The following is a 19768-nucleotide window of genomic DNA, read 5'->3' as shown; positions in this document are numbered from 1 at the left end:
GGGTGACAAAGTGAGACCCTGTCTCAAAAAAATATAAAATATTAAATATGGATCCTTCAGTTAAACCACAGACCTACTAGAATCAGAATGGGGAGGGAGGGTTGGTGTATGGACCAGAAATATGCACTTTTAACAAATGCTTCAAGTAATTATGATGCTTTTTAAAATTTGAGCACCACTGCCCTAAGTATAAGGTAAGACTAATAAATAAGGCTCAGAGGTGGCCAGGCGCAGTGGCTTGCGCCTGTAATCCCAGCACTTTGGGACGCCGAGGCGGGCAGATCACCTGAGGTCGGGAGCTCGAGACCAGCCTGACCAACATGGACAAACCCCGTCTCTACTAAAAATACAAAATTAGCTGGGCATGGTGGCACATGCCTGTAATCCCAGCTACCTGGGGGGCTGAGGCAGGAGAATCACTTGAACCCGGGAGGCAGAGGTTGCGGTGAGCCGAGATCGTGCCATTGCACTCCAGCCTGGGCAACAAGAGCAAAACTCCGTCTCAAAAAGATAAATAAATAAATAAATAAGGCTTAGGAAGGTAGCCGCTCAGCAGTTAAGAGGATGGGCACTGGAGCTAGACTTCCTGGATTCATCTAACTAAGGATTTACTAAATGTACAATCTGATCACACTAACCTCCCTGTGCGTCAGTTTTCTCATCTGCAAAATGGGCAAAACAGCATAATTACCTCATATGGTTGTTGTGAACGTTAAGTGAGTCAATGTATGTAAGGTACTTGGAACAGAGCCTGACACAGTGTAAGCTCTATGTATATATTTGTCATTATCGGAATTTTAAGTGTCCACTTTCTATCAAAATAGTACATTTCTCAGGCTGGGCATGGTGGCTAACGCCTGTAATCCCAGTACTTTGGGAGGCTAAGGCAGGCGGATCATTTGAGGTCAGGAGTTCAAGACCAGCCTGGACAACATGGTGAAACCCCATCTCTACTAAAAAATACCAAAATTAGCCGGGTGTGGTGGCAGACACCTGTAATCCCAGCTACTCAGGAGGCTGAGGCAGGAGAATCGCTTGGACCAGGAGGTGGAGGTTGCAGTGAGCAAAGATTGTGCCACTGCACTCCAGCCTGGGTGACAGAGCGAGACTCCATCTCAGAAAAAAAAGTACATTTCTTTATAAAGCCTATCTTACTGTAGAAAACCTAACCTATAGATTTTGTCCTTTCTTCTTTTCTCCTTTTCTGTTTTAGAGAAGTGGACACTTCAAACCAGAATATTTCCTTATTGTGGGGTCAAACTGCACAAAGAAAGCTAAGATGATTACCATATGCTGATGAGCCAGAGGATCAGAGGTCAATCTTTGTACCGCTTCCCCATAATTAAGATCACATAAAAAGGGCAGGGATTGAAAATGAGCCTAATATGTTTTCTCATTTACCAGAAAGTGTCGGGGTAGTTATAAAGGATAACAAAACACAAAGCCTATTGTAGCAACAATCCTTTGGCCAAGTCATCTCCTGTCCCAAGTCTCTGTGGAGACTCTGTTGACTCCAGGGCCTCTTCTTCCTTCCTACTCCTGTCTCCAGGAGGTTTGTGAGCCTCTGATAGATGGAAAACATTCCCAAGAGCAAACTAGAAGGTTTAGCACTTCCATTCCCCACCCCTTATAGAATGAGATGAGCTATGGCAACTGATCACTCGAGGATGATCCTTGAGAGCAGGTGTGCCTCGGAAGTTTAAGACAGTTTTTCTACAATGGGCTTCTTGTTGGTGTATGAATCCAGACTGGATATGATTAATTGACTCTTTTTTTTTTTTTAACTTGTCACTGACTTGTAGCTAATAATTGACTCTTTTAAAATTAGGCTTTCCTTATATCATGTGACTTCTTCAAAGTTACTTAAAATTAGAATTTCTATTTCCCTATTTGTGAAAAGGAACTTGTAATAGAATGTTAGTGCTAAAGGGAATTTCTAAGACAACTTAATATGACTCCTTGCATTTTATAGAGGCTAGATTCAGAGAGGTTGAGGGACTTATTCAAGGTCCAAAGAGCTTGTAAGTAGTAGGGCCAGGAATAAAACTTGAGGATTTAGTTAATTTTGCAGTTGAAATAATTGAAGCTGAAATTGGAGAATTACTGAAATTTTTGCTTGAAGGCCAAAAATTTAAGTGCCATTGATATTCTATTTTGGTATTAATTATTTCTCTGACAATCTAGCTAGTGAATAAAAAACACAAAGTGGTCAGGCACAGTGGCTCATGCCTGTAATCCCAGCACTTTGAGAGGCTGAGGCAGGTGGATGGCTTGAGCTCAGGGGTTTGAGACTAGCCTGGGCAACATGGTGAAACCCCATCTTTTCTTTTTTTTGAGATGGAGTCTTGCTCTTTCGCCCAGGCCAGAGTGCAGTGGCACTATCTCGGCTCACTGCAAGCTCCGCCTCCCCGGCTCACACCATTCTCCTGCCTCAGCCTCCTGCGTAGCCAGGACTACAGGAGCCCGCCACCGCGCCTGGCTAATTTTTTGTATTTTTAGTAGAGACGGAGTTTCACCATGTTAGCCAGGGTGGCCTCGATCTCCTGACCTCATGATCCGCCCACTTCGGCCTCCCAAAGTGCTGGGATTACAGGTGTGAGCCACCGCGCCTGGCCTGGTGAAACCCCATCTTTACCAAAAATACAAAAAATTAGCTGGACATGGTGGCATATGCCTGTGGTCCCAGCTACTTGGGAGGCTGAGGTGGGAGGATTGTTTGAGCCTGGAAGGCAGAGGCTGCAGTGAGCCAAGATCACAACACTGCACTCCAGCCTGGGTGACAGATCCAGACCCTGTCTCAAAAAAAACAAAACAAAACAAAACACAAAAACTCCACAAAGTATAATTCTCTAGTGTTTTATCTAATGAAAGTATAATAGAAGCTTTGCTGTTAAACATAAGATATAAAGTGCCTGTGAATACATATTTTTCTTTTTGTTCTTTTTTTCATACATATTCTGCTTATGTAATATTTTTCATAATTACTTTGGATCATAATAATTTTTTTGAGATTAAGTCTTACTATTTGGCCTAGGCTAGCCTCAAACTCTTGGGCTGAAGCGATCCTCCCTCAGCCTCCTGAGTATCTAGGACTGCAGGTGGGCACAGCAGGCTGTCAGGATCATAATAGTTTTAGTTGATGTTTTAATGAATCTTGATTCTTTTTTAAAATAATGACATGGTATATGAATTATCTATCAATTTAAAAATAATTCTAATTTTCTGTCACTCATCAAATGTATAATCCACTTGCATGAACCTTCATTCTAAGTTAAATATAATTTCAGATATACAGAAACATTGCAGGAACAGTACAATGAATTTCCAGATAGCCTTCACGTTATAACATTATATACATTTCTTTATAAAGCCTAATTGTAGAAAACCTCACCTATAGATTTTATATAGGTTAGACTATACATATATATGTCTTTTTTTTCCTGAGCAATTTAAGAGTAAGTTGCAGACATAATGCCCTTCTAACCTTAATTCTTAACTGGAAAAAATATACCACACCCAATTAACTATACAGTAATCTAAGTATCAGTCTTTTCAGCAACACCCAATTAGATAATAATCATTGTTGATAGCATCATTTTCAAATTGTAGCATAACTTGAACAATGGTAGGTAAAGTCTAGCTATAGGAGTAACTGATATAGTCAGCCGGGCAGTGCAGTGGCTCACACCTGTAATCCCAGCCCTTTGGGAGGCTGAGGTGGGCGGATCACGAGGTCAGGAGTTCGAGACCATCCTGGCCAACATGGTGAAACCCCATCTCCACTAAAGATACAAAAAATTAGCCAGGCATGGTGACGTGTGCCTGTAATCCCAGCTACTAAGGCAGGAGAATCGCTTGAACCCGGGAGGCGGAGGTTGCAGTGAGCCGAGATCGCGCCACTGCACACCAGCCTGGGCGATAGGGTGAGACTCCATCTCAAAGAAACAAAAACAAAAAACACAAAAAAACAAAACAAAAAGTAATTGATATACTCTTTTAGCTCAATAAATACTAAAGAGTAAGTGTTTTAGCTGGGCACAGTGGACATGCCTGTAATCCCAACTATTCAGAAGTTCGAGGTAAGAGGATTGCTTGAGCCCAGGAGTTTGAGACCATCCTGGGCAACATAGTGAGACCTCTGTCTCTACCAAAAAAAATTTTTTTTAATTAGGTGTGCATGGCGGTGCACGCTTGTGGTCCCAGCCACTTGGGAGGCTAAGGCAAGAGTATCGCTTGAACCCAGGAGGTTGAGGCTGCAACTGCACTCCAGTTTGGGTAACAGAATAAGATCCTCTGTCTAAAAAAAAAGGGACGTCTTTACTGTGAGCAGTGAACACCACTCCTTCATGTTCTGTTTTTCAGTTTATATTTGTTTTCTCAGGTGTTACACAGCTGTTTTTATTTTTTTTTAAAGGAAGGAGGTGCTTACTTCAGTAACACAGTATCCTATAGTAATTCATCACATAATTTTCTATATAGAAGTCACTGTCAACTTGGGAGCACAAACAGGCATCATTGGTGGCTTTTCATAAGCCTCTGATAACTTTGTGTTGTTTTCTTTTGTGATGTTTGTTTGTTTGTTTGTTTGTTTGTTTTTGTTTTTGAGATGAGTCTCACTCTTGTTGCCCAGGCTGGAGTGCAGTGGTACGATCTCGGCTCACTGCAACATCCACCTCCTGGGTTCAAGTGATTCTCCTGCCTCAGCCTCCCAAGTAGCTGGGATTACAGGCGTTTGCTACCATGCCCAGCTAATTTTTGTATTTTTTTTTTTTACAAGAGTTGGGGTTTCACCATGTTAGCCAGGCTGGTTTCAAACTCCTGAGCTCAAGTGATCTGCCTGCCTCAGCCTCCCAAAGTGCTGGCATTACAGGCATGAGCCACCACGCCCGGCCAGCCCCTGATAACTTTGGATACACTTTAGGAAGAAGACATTTTTTTTTAACCTGCATTTCAGTAAACTAACAGGATCTATTTGTCTTTCATGAACCTTTTGTTCCATGAAACACTGCCCACTATCTGATAAGCAATATGAGAGTACAGACCAGTCTTCTTATTGTGTCCTTTGATGTCAAGCATAAGACAATACACATTGCAGGAGTTAGATATTTGATGAGTTGGAGCAAAATCCAGTTTGCAGATAAAGATTCAAAATAGGGGCAAAAAAGAATTAACTTGGGGGGAAAAAGCAACTTCAGTTCTTCTAGTATTCCTACCATTAAAACCACATATATTTCTATTCAGAAGCATATTACCAGATCCAGTGGGGTATTATTTAAAGTTGAAACTTGGAAAAAATAAAATATACAAAGAAAAAGTAATTTTATATTTCTTACATATTGTTGTGTTTGATAGTATTGACGTTCTCCTGGGAGAAATAACAAAGGTTCTTTTTTAACTGGCATGAAAAGAAAGTTTTGTCTGGGTGCGGTGGCTCATGCTTGTAATCCCAGCTCTTTGGGAGGCTGAGGAGGGTGGATCATGAGGTCAGGAGATCAAGACCAGCCTGGCCAACATGGTAAAACCCTGTCTCTACTAAAAATACAAAAATTAGCCGGGTGTGGTGGTGCATGCCTGTAATCCTATCTACTCAGGAGGCTGAGGCAGGAGAATTGCTTGAACATGGGAGGAGTAGGTTGCAGTGAGCCGAGATCTCACCACTGCACTCCAGCCTGGCAACAGAGCAAGACTCTGTCTTAAAAAAAAGAAAAGAAAGAAAGACAGTTTTATACTACTAATGGGGATGTGGAGATGGACAGCAGAAATTTCATAGAGTACTTAGTTATGTCAGCATTAACTTTCTGTCATAGATGTTACATCCTGCATTAGTCATGAAACAGGAAGTTTAAGAAATGTCTAAAATGACAAGTTGTAATATAAAAGTAACAAATGCTTCTCTCACTTTTTTGTTTTTCTTTCTCTCTCTTTTTTTTTTTTTTGAGAGAGAGTCTCACTCTGTTGCTCATGCTGGAGTGCAGTGGTGAGATCTCAGCTCACTGCAACCTCCACCTCCTGGGTTCAAGCGATTCTCCTTCTTCAGCCTCCCAAGTAGTTGGGATTACAGGCACTCGTCACCATGCCCAGCTAATTTTTGTAATTTTAGTGGAGGCAGTGTTTCACCATGTTGGCCAGGCTGGTCTCAAACTCCTGGCCTCAAGCGATCCTCCCAGCTCAGCCTTCCAAAGTGCCAAAATTACAGGCATGAGCCATCACGTCTGGCCTATAGGTACCTTTCTTATTAAAGAAATGAATGAAAGAAAAAAAGCCTTATGACCTTAAGCAAGTTCCTTAACAGACCTCAGCTGCCCATTTATAAAATGAGAAAATTGGATTGGATAATACTAAGGTCCTTTCCACACATCATAATGTTTTTTCAGAAACAAAAAGGTCTCATGTGACAGGAACTGACCAAAACAAGCTACAGACCAGGCGTGGTGGGTCACGCCTGTAATCCTAGCACTTTGGGAGACCAAGTGCACTTTGCAGATAGTGGATACTCAATCAAACCCCATCTCTACTAAATACAAAAAATTAGCTGGGCTTGGTGGCGCATGCCTGTAATCCCAGCTACTCAGGAGGTTGAGGCAGGAGAATTGCTTGAACGCAGGAGGCGGAGGTTGCAGTGAGCTGAGATTGCGCCATTGCACTCCAGCCTGGGCAACAGGAGTGAAACTCCGTCTCAAACAACAACTACAACAACAACAACAACTAGCTACAATGAAAATAATGATAAGGATGGGTAGAATAAAATATAGCATAATTCATTCAGTAATGCAAAGCACAGGCACTCTGTTATTCACCTGCTGTCTCCACAATTATCACATTTGTCAGAATTTGACGTTAAAGGGATTTGTTGTGTTCTAGACTACACAACACTGTGGCAGTCAGGAAACCTTTATGCTACTCTTGGGGTTCCAGATCTCTGAGCTTCCTTCATTCTGCAAGTTACTAGTCAGCTATTTACATGTTGTATTCTTTACTATATTGTAATCTCTAGGAGGGCAGGGATCACATCCTATGCATGTCTATACCCCATTCTACCTTGTCTAATACTTTGCAGATAGTGGGTACTCAATAAATGTCATTTGATGATCTCTTTGTCTAGTAAATAAATGTGAAACATGGTTTTTAAATGGCATTTCACATTAAATAATATAACACTTATATAATGTCCATCACCTAAAATATTTGCTTTTCCTCATGCTCATTAAATATTTGATCTTTCTTCAGGGGTCAGATGAGGTTCATCCTTCTCTATGAAGTACTAATTGGTTGTTACAGCACTTAATTATGGCGTTTTCTTATTTATTGTACCATTCAGGTGGCTAAGTATTTTGGGTGGGGTCTCTATCACCACACTAGATTTTTATTTATTTACTTATTATTTATTTATCAGAGACAGTGTCTCCCTATGTTGCCCAGGCTGGACTAGAACTCCTGGGCTCAAGCGATCCTCCCACCTCAGCACGTTAGATTTTTAGTTCAGCACAGGAAGAAGCATGTAATTTCTCCTTTATCCTGTAAGCATGGTGCCTTCATAACAAAGTTGCTAAATAAATATTTGATGATGATCCTGATGATCAATAATAAGTGATTTACTGTTAAAGATTTACTAGTTGCTTATATCAACCCCCAAAATACTTCAGATACAAATTTTCTAAAAGGAACGCACTTTGGGAGTGACAGCTTTGTTCTCACCTAGGTACAGGCTCCCGCAGCCTGTCTCAGACCATACCCAGGCGCAGCCTTTTCTGTATTTTATTGTCTTCATTTTCCTGGAAGCCAGGGGATTTGGAGGATGATCAAATGGAAGGAAGGAATGAAGGGAAGGAGGAAATGAAAATATATTTGTGTACATTGTGAATATAATGTACAAGATGTAACGAAAGAATAGACAGGCAGATTTTGAAGACATTATAATCTACTGGAATAATCTGGATACACACAATTGAAAATATATCAAAGTATATAAATGGTGAAACCCCATCTCTACTACAAATACAAAAATTAGCTGGGCATGGTGGTGGGCACCTGTAGTCCTAGCTACTCAGGAGGCTGAGGCAGGAGAATAGCTTGGAGGCAGGAGAATAACTTGAAGTCGGGAGGCAGAGGTTGTGGTGAGCTGAGATCATGCCATTGCACTCTAGCCGGGGCAACAAGAGCGAAACGCCATCTCAAAAAAAAAAAAAAAAAAAAAAAAAAAAAAAAAAGAAAGAAAGAAAAAAGAAAAAAACTGGTTGAGTAAGTAGGAGGAGGAGCTAAATTGATAAGGAGATTTAGGGCTCAGTGTAAATAATTTACAGTTTCTATGAGGAGCTGCTAAAAGCAATTCAAGGTTTATGAAAAAGGGCTTCATATTCAAACAGTGTTTGAGGAAGATTATTCTTGCCATAGTAATGACATTTATTGAACATTTCTTATATGTCTTATATGTAAGTGCTTTACATATTAGCCCATTTAATCTTACAACTACCCCATGAGGAAGACACTGTCATCTCTGTTGTGCAGGCAAGGAAACTGAGGCACAGATCCTGGGTAACTTGCTTCCTCAAGGCCCCATTGCTTCTAAATAGCAGACCTGGAATATGAACTCAGGCTGTCTGAGTCTAAACCTGGTGTCTCTTCTAACCATCTCGTGACATGGCTTCTCTTTCCATAGAGCTATGTATCTATGTGGGAGACAGATAGGAGATTCATCAGGAGGTAGCAGTGGTCTAAGGCATGTAGTGATTAGACTGAGTGGGACTGTGATCACAGAAAAAGCAAGGAAGGGATGAAGCTGAGAAAATTCACATGAGAGAATTAGACTTGCTAGGTATATTTGGAAATGGAGGTAAGGGATAGGGAGATAAGGATATTATTTCATTCCAAAAAGATTTATTATTTTTTTTTATGACAGGGTCTTGCTCTGTCACCTAGGCTGGAGTACAGTGGTGTGATCACAGCTCACTGCAGCCTCAAACTCCTGGACTCAAGCAATCCTCCCTCCTCAGCCTCCCAAGTAGCTGGGAAGACAGGTGCACACCACCACATCTGGCTATTTTTTTTATTTTTTGCAGAGATGGGATCTATGTTGCCCAGGCTGGCCTCCAACTCCTGGACTCGAGCAATCCGCCCACCTCAGCCTCCCAAACTGCTGGAATTACAGGCGAGAGCCACTGCTCCCAGCCCCCCAAAAGATTAATGAATATTTACTATGTGCCAGGAACTGTGTTAGGTACTGTATTCGGTTAAGAAACAGTGAACCAGATAGACAGAGTCCCTGCATTTATGGAGCAAGATTGTGTTATTAGTGGAAAACAGGCTCTATATGCATAGAAAACACAACAAACTGGAAACACTGGTTGTTTAGGAGAACTAGATGGAAGCAGAAACGTAGAAGAGAAACCTGTTGAACTTTACAGTTCTATTAGAATTTGTCTAAAGGTTTTCCCCTCCTAGGCACGGAGGGAACAAAGGAAACATTGAATTTTAACACATGAATATGTTAACTATTTTAAAAATAGGGTTTTTAAAATATAATCAGATCTCATGATGTAAAAAATGTGTAGTTTTTTGTTTGTTTTTTGAGACAGTCTCACTCTGTTACCCAGGCTGGAGTGCAATGGCGTGATCTTGGCTCACTGCAACCTCTGCCTCCCAGATTCAAGGGATTCTCATGCCTCAGCCTCCCGAGTAGCTGGGATTACAGGCATGCACCACCACACTCAGCTAATTTTGATATTTTTAGTAGAAACAGGATTTCTTCATGTTGGCCAGGCTGGTCTTTAACTCCTGGGCTCAGGTGATTTGCCCCCACCAGCCTCCCAAAGTGCTGGGATTACAAGCATGAGCCACCATGCCTGGCCTATAGTTTTTTGTTTTTTAAAAAAACTGAGATACTGCCAGGTGAGGTGGCTCACGCCTGTAATCCCAGAACTTTGGGAGGCCGAGGCAGGTGGATCATGAGGTCAGGAGTTTGAGACCAGCCTGACCAACATGGAGAAACCTCATCTCTATTAAAAATACAAAAATTAGCTGGGCGTGGTGGTGTGTGCCTATAATCCCAGCTACTCTGGAGGCTGAGGCAGGAGAATCGCTGGAACCCAGGAGGCAGAGGTTACAGTGAGCTGATACTGTGCTATTGCACTCCAGCCTAGGCAACAAGGGTGAAACTCTGTCTCAAAAAAAAAAAAACCAACCGAGATACTAAGACTACGTGCTGTGTACACACACACACACACACACACACACATGCCTGTATACGCGCAGACTTTCTGACAATTCACACAAGAAACTGGCAAAACTGGACCCCTTGGGGAAGGGAATTGGGTGGAAATAGAGGTGAGAGACTTTACCCTTTTGTATCATTTGTGTTTTTATGAATTCAATTATTGAATATACTTTGTACAAGTATTTACTTAATAAAAGCAAATGAGTTTTTAAAATAGCAATCAGAAACCTAGGAATTAATAGAGGTTTTATGGAGAAAGAATCCCACAAGTTTGAAATATTTTACATACCAGCATGCTTTTCTTTAAGTTTTAACTTTTACCAAAATTAGCATTCAAAGAAAAAGTATATGTGTGTGCATGCACAGTAGAAGGAAACCAATTAAAACTTTGGTGTTTGTGGAAATAAGAGAATTAAAATATTTTGGCATTTGGCGAATGTGGGAAAAACTCCTCGGCTATCAAAATTCTCTAAATAAGTTTTCAAAAAATGCCTAAGGCAGTTTCACTTCTTACAATAGACACTCTGTTGAAACAGGTTCAGGTGGTGGCCAACCTCCACCCATAGGTTGCAGGGTTTTTGTGATTTCTTGTAGAACTAACTAATCCTGACATGACAGTTTGTACTGTGTTTTAAATCGGAATTGATCCCCTCGGTTCCAAACAAAATTTGGATGATGAAACCTATTATTCTTTTGCAGAGTGAGGGCCAATTTGGTTGAACCACGATTAGAAAATTTAGTTGTATTTCTGGAGATATTTTAACTTTCAGGATTTTTTTTTTTTGAGACAGAGTCTCTGTTGCCTAGGCTGGAGTGCAGTGGTGTAATCTCAGCTCACTGCAACCTCTGTCACCTGGGTTCAAGCGATTCTCCTGCCTCAGCCTCCCGAGTAGCTGGGATTACAGGCGCCTGCCACCATGCTGGGCTAATTTTTTTTTTTTTGATAATGTCAAGTCTCATCTGCCAAATATACAAGTTGAATTTGTGGAGCATGTTTTGCTCAGGTGCCACACAGTAAACAGAGGTTTCTTTTTTCTTTTCTTTTCTTTTTTTTTTTTGAGACGGAGTTTTGCTCTGTTGTCCAGGCTGGAGAACAGAGGTTTCTTGAAATGATCAATAGGTCGGGTGAAAAATGGGCACTGGCCCTGGCCAGGTGGGTAGGAACCAGGTGGGGAAGGGCAGAGAGGTGAGGCCTTGGTCAGACAGGACTGACTGAGGCAAGCCATGACCCTCAAGGACCCAGGGGCACAGGCTCCCAGATGACAGCCCCTCTCTGAATGAGCTCCCAGGCAACACAGTCCAGGGCTGGGTGTAGCAAACCCGTCAGCAGCTGCCTTCTGGCACGACCACTCCATTACGTGCTATCTACCAGACAAATGAAAGCTCTTCTTACCCGATCTCCCAGGCACCCCCGAGCAGGGGCTCTGAATTCTAAAAACAGCAAAAACATTCAAATGGTTCCATATGAAATGCTGTCCTGCATCTTTCTGTCTCAAAGATAACAGCTGCCCCTCCCCCACCCCACCCCCACATCCCTCAAACAATTTCTGTGCCAAGATGAAGAGGAGGCCCCAGGCCATGGGGGGGCTCCTGGCTGTGAGGGGCTGTTGCAGCAGCGCCAGGGCACAGGGTGGGCGAGACACAGCAGAGGTCCTGGCAGTGCAGCCCAGGTCCCCAGCATCTCTTCCCATGGGTCGCGGTTACTTATTCAGGGAGAGTGACTGCATTCGTTTTCCTGACAATGTGGCATCGTCTTTTGCTTTCCTTTCCTCTTCCTTCTTCTGGGCAGTGTCCTCCTGCTGTTTCCAGATGATGACCAGCCAGGCCAGGTTGGCCTTGGTTTGCTATCTCTTCCCAGCCAAGTGCATTTTCATGTAACGCTCTTTTGCCTTCTGCTTCTCAATCTCCTCTCGTTCTCTCCTCAAAATCTCCTTTGGCCCGTCCAGATCCAGTTGTGTGATCTTTTTGGTTGTCTGTGCCACCCAGTTGGGATTCTCAATGTCAATGAGCCCTTCAACACCTTTGCGCCTTTGCTGGTAGTCATCTTCATCCTCACTCTCATCTGAGTCTAGAGATTTCTTCTCCTTTTTGGGGTCACCTGCAGCCCCGTCTCCACCTTCTTTTTGCTCCTCTTCTTCCCTGGCCTTCTGCTTCTCAGACTGCAGCTGCGTGTCTATCTCCTCAGGGCTTGTATATTGCCTCGCCCAGCCTTTGTGGCCTCCCTTTCTCCCTCCTTTAGGTATCATGGCTCTGGCGGTGGCAGTGGCGCCTCAAACTGACACCAGAACTGGAATTTTTGTATTTTTAGTAGAGACGGGGTTTCACCATCTTGGTCAGGCTGGTCTTGAACTCCTGACCTCGTGATCCACCCGTCTTGGCCTCCCAAAGTGTTGGGATTATAGGTGTGAGTCACCGCGCCCAGCCAGGATTTAAAAAAATTTTTTCAGACAGGGTCTCGCTCTGTTACCCTCACTGCAGCCTTGAACTCCTGGGCTAAATGGATCCTCCCCACCCCACCTCCCAAGTAGCTGGGACTACAAGCATGTGCCACCACTAACCTGGCTAATTTTTAATTTTTTTTGTAGAGATGAGGTCCACCTGTGTTGCCCAGACTGATCTCAAACTCCTGGGCTCAAGCTATTCTCTGACCTCAGCCTCCCAAAGTGCTGAGATTATAGTTGTGAACCACTGCAGGCAGCTACTTTTGGAATTTATATATATGCATACCGAGACCAGCTTGGTCATGGAGACCCTAACCCAGTGGCATTAGAGGAATTAAAGACACACACACAAAAATATAGAGTGTGGAGTGGGATCAGGGAGCTGACAGCCTTCAGAGCTGAGAGCCCCGAACAGAGTTTGACCCACGTATTTATTGATGGCAAGCCAATGATAAGCATTCTTTCTATAGACTATAGATTAACTAAAAGTATTCCTTACAGGAAACAAAGGGATGGGCCAAAACAAAGGGATAGGCTCTGGCAGTTATCTGCAGCAGGAACATGTCCTTAAGGCACAGATTGCTGATGCTATTGTTTGTGGTTTAAGAACGACTTTAAGCAGTTTTCTGCCCTGGGTGGGCTAGGTGTTCCTTCCCTCATTCTGGTAAACCCACAACCTTCAGTGTGGGCGTCATGGCCATCAAGAACATGTCACAGTGCTGCAGAGATTTTGTTTATGGCCAGTTTTGGGGGCCTGTTCCCAACATGTCTCCCTTTTTTGTTTTGCAAAGCAATAAAAGTAAAGGCAGCTGTGTCTTGGTGAGCTACTTCTCGCAGGAGCTGGGATCTGCATCTGCAGACTATACAAAGACAAACACCACAGATTAAAAGCACAATCGTCATTGAAATAACAGAGCCTCCAAAAGTGTCTTTATCTATTCTAATGGATTACTAGCTGCTAATCTGTCTGCCGCTCCTTCAGGCACTCCAGTTCCTGGCATTAAGATCAGGTGTGCCTGGGATGCTTTAAATATTTGTTCCTTTGCTTTTGCAATGTCCAAAGACAAGTTTGTAGAGTGTCCTTCTAGATGCTTTTTTATTCTTTCCCAAAATTTGATCTTATTAAGAGCCATTAATAGTTTCCACAAATCCTTATGTTTAGCTCCTACAACAGGCCATATCATTTGAGGTTGAGGTGCCACTATACCGCCATGGTTCCAGATAATAGGAACTCTTGCCATACTTCATACCGTTTCTACCATCTGACCATTTTGTTCACACCAGCTGAACATAGTACAACTGTGGCACTCAGACTGAGAGGTGCAATTCAAGCTAAACATCCCTTTAGGGGACCAATCAATAGTGATTCCATAGGAATCATTGCGCAGCACCTCTGCCCATTCTGCAATGCAATCTTCCCAAACAAGTAAGTTCATTATTTCTGGCCAGGTTCAATTCTGTTTGTAAATAGGTTTTTGAGGGTTGTATACCTCAATTATAGGAGCAGATTTATTATGGTAAATACTGAGATCAGAAAGCATGTGTAACTGTGTCATAGAGTGATTACATCCAGGCGTTATTGCCAGCCAAGATTGATAAATATAGCCAATAACTATAATTGTTCTCTGTGTCAGCCCTTATTGAAGGAATACTCATGGCAGTGGTGATAACTGCTATCATAGCTATCATTAAATTATTCATTGTGACTGGTTGTCCCGCTTTCCTCAGGTTTTCTTCTGCCATCTGTGACAGCTTCTTGATCTGTCCCCAGGTGGGTGGCTGTGTTCGATGGGTGTTGCTCATGACAGTTGGGGTCCTCCTCAGCATCAGTCTCAACATGGCTGCAACCGGGGGGTCCTTGGGATCCTCTCGGAATCTTTTCCTTGGCATCTGGCTCATGATAAAGTTTCAGGTGTCTTGATGGTATCCAAATCAGCTGTTGATTTGGTCCTGGAGAAACACAAGCATAACCTGCACCCCAAGTTATTATTTTACCTATTTCCCAACTTTTTGTTATCAGATCTCTCCACCAAACCAGTTGTTCTGCTTCTGTCTTTGCAGCTGGTTTCTGTAGATGTTGTTCAGCAGCTGATAGCATCTGGCCTTTAGGCAGGCTCAAAAAATTTAAAGTCAATAATGCTAGATTCAGTTGCATATGGGGTGTTCCATAATCCCTATTTCCCCCTTTCTGCTTTTGCAATTGTCATTTTAGGGAGAGATTCATTTGTCCTACAAAGGCTTGTCCTTGAGAATTATATGGGATGCCAGTAATGTGTTTAATATTCCATACTGAGAAAAATGTAGCTAGAGCTTGGCTAGTATAACCTGGGGCATTATCTGTTTTAATAGAAGCTGGAATGCCCATCCCCACAAAACACTGCAAAAGATGACATTTAACACAGGCAGAAGACTCTCCTGACTGGCATGTAGCCCAGACAAAGTGAGAAAAGGTATCCACACATACATGTACATAAGCTAGTCTCCCAAACGAGGGAACATGTGTGATATCCATTTGCCAAAGAGAATTAGGTTCCAATACTCAAGGATTAACTCCTCCTGTAAAAGATGAGGAATGCACCATTTGGCAAGTTGGGCTTCACTGGATAAGAGCTTTAGCTTCTTTCCAGGCAATGCTGTATCTGCATTTGAGACCAGAGGCATTAACATGGGTTAAATTGTGAAAGTGTCTAGCATTAGATATTGCAGTAGCAACTAGATGATCAGCCATTTGATTCCCTGCAGTCAAAGGTCCTGGAAGAGGTGTATGAGCCCTAATGTGAGTGATGTAAAAAGGGTGCATTCTACTCCTAACTGCTATTTGCAATTGGGTAAATAAAGTCATCAGTTATTCATCTGTATGAAATCGTAACTGAGCATTTTCAATTAACTGTGTGGAATGAACCACGTATGAAGAATCAGAAATCACATTAGTAGGCATATCAAAAGCAGTCAATACCTCAATTACAGCTACAAGCTCTGCTTTTTGAGCTGAAGTATAGGGTGTCTGAAAAACTTTACCTTTTGAGCCAGAATAAGAAGCCTTACCATTACCAGACCCATCTGTAAAAACATTTTCAGCACCTTCAATTGGTTTAAGTTTAGTTATTTTAGGGAGAATCCAATTAGTTAATTTCAAAAATTGAAATAATTTTGTTTTAGGGAAATGATTGAGAATACCCACAAAGTCAGCTAAATGGGTTTGCCAAGTAAGACTATTTATAAAAGCTTGCTGTATTTGTGCCCTTGTGAGAGGGACAATAATTTTTCTGGATCATATCCATGTAATTTAACAATCTGAGTTCTCCCATTTCCTATCATAGTAGTGATTTGATCCAAATAAGGAGTTAGAGTTCGTGAATTAGTATGTGGAAGAAAAAGCTACTCTACAAGATCTTCCTCTTGAACAATAACACAAGTAGGTGAATGCTGAGTTGGAAAAATTAGCAAATCTAGAGTCTTCTCTGGATCTATTCCATTTATTTGAGCTTTATCGACTTGCTTTTTGATTAGCTGCAGCTCTGCCTCAGCTTCTCTTTTTAATTGCCGAGGGCTAGTGAAACTAGGATTTCCTCTAAGGATAGAAAATAGATTACTCATGGCATAGGTAGGAATGCCTAGAGCAGATTGTATCCAATTAATGTCCCCTAGTAATTTTTGAAAGTCATTTAATGTTTTCAATTGATCCCTACATATGGTTACTTTCTGTGGCACAATGGTAGTGTCATTTACTAAGGTCCTCAAGTAGGGGTAAGTAGTTGTAGTGTGAATTTTGTCAGGAGCTATAATTAAACCAGTGCAAGAAATTGAATTTTTCAAGTGATCATAACAGTGGAGTAATATTTCTCGAGTGGGGGCAGAACATATTATATCGTCCATATAATGAATAATGTAACACTGTGAAAATTTTTTACCAGTAGGTTCAATTGCTTGCCCTACATAAGTCTGGCAAATTGTTGGACTATTTAACATGCCTTGTGGCAACACTTTCCAATGAAAACGCTTAGCAGGCTGTAGGTTGTTTACTGCAGGAATTGTAAATGCAAACCGTTCACAGTCTTGCTCAGCTAAGGGGATAGTAAAGAAACAGTCTTAAATCTATGACTATTAAAGGCCAATTTTTTGGAATCATAGCAGGAGAAGGCAGTCCTGGCTGCAATGTCCCATTGGCTGTATAACTGAATTAATGGCTCATACGTCAGTTAACATTCTCCATTTACCTGATTTTTTTATTAATTACAAAAATTGGAGAATTCCAAGGGGAAAATATTGGAGCTATGTATCCTTTTTCTAATTGTTCATTAACTAAGTCCTCTAAAGCCTCCAGTTTCTCTTTACTTAGCAGTCATTGTTCTATCCAAATTGGCTTATCTGTTATCCAATTGGCTTATCTGTTAACCATTTAAAAGGTGTAGGTTCTAGAGGCTTAACAATGGCTGCCATCAAAAATGATATCCTCAACCTTGGCGGGAATTTTGTCTTTCCACTTGAAGTGGTTCCTTCAAACTTTGCAAATTTTTTCCTAGTCCCATACCATGGACATACCCCATTCATGCATCATATGTTGACTTTGAGGGCTATATAATTGCTCTGGAATTAAAACTTGTGCTCCCCATTGTTGTAATAAATCTCTCCCCCATAAATTTATAGGCACAGAAGTTACAATTGGTTGAATAGTCCCAGGTTGTCCATCAGGCCCTTCACAATGCAAAATATAACTACTTTGGTATACATCAGGGCCTTTACCAACTCCAACTATGTTAAATTGAGCGGGTTGAATTGGCCACGTGGACGGCCAGTGCTGTAGAGAAATGATTGAAATGTCCGCTCCTGTATCTACCAAACCTTTAAATTTCTTTCCCTGAATAGTTATTTCATAGGTAGGATGTTTATCAGTAATTTGATTCACCCAGTAAGCTGCTTTGCCTTATTTATTTATGCTTCCAAATCCTTCTGTTCGTTTAACTTCACTTTTCCCCATTTCCACATACGGCACAATCAGGAACTCTCCTGGCTCTGCTTTCCAGGGAACAGAAGTAGATATAACAATTTGAATTTCCCCATTGTAATCTGAATCAATGATGAATTGATTTGTTATCTGAATCAATGATGAATTGATGAATTTCCCCATTGTAATCTGAATGTACTTGCACTCCTTTTAAATTTAAACTAGATCTACCTAGAAGCAATCGTATCATCCCTGCTGGCAAGGGTCCACAGACCCCCGTTGGAACTTTTTGTGGGGGTTCTCCACGTAGAAGGCTCACAGCTTTTGTGCAGCAAAAATCTACTGCGGCACTACCGGCTGTGGTGGGGGACAGGCATTGTACACAGGTGGGGGAATGGCCTGAGCTGGAAATGCCCCGGTTTGGAATGGGGCCCAGGACAGGCCCCTCATGGCATTTCCCGAAATCGAGTTCCCATCTTTATCAAACTTAGAGTGACACTGATTAGCCCAATGTTTTCCTTTTTTACACTTCGGGCATAGACCTGGTTCATACTGATTGATAGCTTGTTTAAATTCTTTGAGTAATTTAAAAGGAAAAGGCTCAAATGTAGCTATAATATTTCCCTGTTGATCTGGGGGATGTATTCTAACAGGGAACTGCCAAGCCTCTAAATCACCCTCTCTTCTAGCTTACTGGATTCCTGCCTGAGTAGGACTGAAAGCGGTCACTTGAGGTGCTGCTCGAACAGTCACTGGGGCAACTACTTTTTGCCCAGTGTCCTCCAGAAAAGAAAGATCTGGAGGGTCAGGCCACTCTTTTTCTCCAAAATAATGAGAGGATGCAGAAGGGTAGGGATGAACCTCTTCCTCTTTTGCTGCTTTAGCTTTAGCTGGCAAACAAACCTGCTCTGTCACCTCTTCTGCTACTTCGTTATACTTTCCTTCCTCCTCATCATTAGTGTGAAAAGGTTCCAAGGTGGAATGAATCAGAACCCACACTTGTCCCATTGTTACCCTGATGCTTCTGAGCTCCCTTTCTCACTCACCAGAGGGATTGCTTAAGAGTACTCAGGTGTCCTCCAGCTTAGTTCCTTGTTCTCCAACTGTCGCTCTGGCAACCCTTCGACCCAGGTTCGAGCCCCACGTATGGGCACCATTTGCTGAGACTCGGTCGTGGAGACCCTAACCCTGTGGTGCTAGAGGAATTAAAGACACACACACAGAAATATAGAGTGTGGAGTGCGATCAGGGGGCTGACAGCCTTCAGAGCTGAGAGCCCCAAACAGAGTTTGACTCACATATTTATTGACGGCAAGCCAGTGATAAGCATTCTTTCTATAGATTAACTAAAAGTATTCCTTACGGGGAAACAAAGGGATAGGCCGAAACAAAGGGATGGGCTCTGGCTAGTTATCTGCAGCAGGAGAATGTCCTTAAGGCACAGATTGCTCATGCTATTGTTTGTGGTTTAAGAATGCCTTTAAGCGGTTTTCTGCCCTGTGTAGGCCAGGTGTTCCTTGCCCGCATTCCGGTAAACCCACAACCTTCAGTGTGGGCATCATGGCCATCATGAACATGTCACAGTGCTGCAGAGATTTTGTTTATGGCCAGTTTTGGGACCAGTTTATGGCCAGATTTGGGGGCCTGTTCCCAACATATGTGTCTGTGTATATATATATATATATTTTGTTTGTTTGTTTGTTTTGAGATGGAGTTTTGCTCCTGTTGCCCAGGCTGGAGTGCAGTGGTGCAATCTCAGCTCACTGGAACATCTGCCTCCCGGGTTCAAGCCATTGTCCTGCCTCAGCCTCCCAAGTAACTGAAATTATAGACACCCACCACCATGCCTGGCTAATTTTTGTATTTTTAGTAGAGATGGAGTTTCATCATGTTGGCCAGGCTGATCTCAAACTCCTGACCTCAGACTCCCAAAGTGTAGGGATTACACGTGTGAGCCACCATGCCTTGCCCAGAATTTTTAAAAACCACATTATTGAGGTATAACTGACACACAACAAATTACACATATGAAAAAGTGTACTACTTAATAAATTTGCATGTGTAAAGCTGTCACCACAATCAAGATAATAAACATATCCATCACCTCCCAAAGTTTTCTCCTGTATTTTTTTTTTCTTCTTCTTTTTTTTTAAATAGAGATGGATTCTTGCT

At 42.2% G+C, this 19768-nt stretch overlaps 1 pseudogene; it reads right to left on the bottom strand.

Moving 5' to 3' along the window:
• Positions 1-11831: 11831 nt before the first annotated feature.
• Positions 11832-12482, bottom strand: LOC107975360 (28 kDa heat- and acid-stable phosphoprotein-like; annotated as a pseudogene).
• Positions 12483-19768: the final 7286 nt, after the last annotated feature.

Source organism: Pan troglodytes, chromosome 5 (genome assembly GCF_028858775.2).
Source record: "Pan troglodytes isolate AG18354 chromosome 5, NHGRI_mPanTro3-v2.0_pri, whole genome shotgun sequence".
In the NCBI taxonomy this organism is placed as follows: domain Eukaryota; kingdom Metazoa; phylum Chordata; class Mammalia; order Primates; family Hominidae; genus Pan; species Pan troglodytes.
This window is presented reverse-complemented; position numbering and strand designations above follow the sequence as displayed.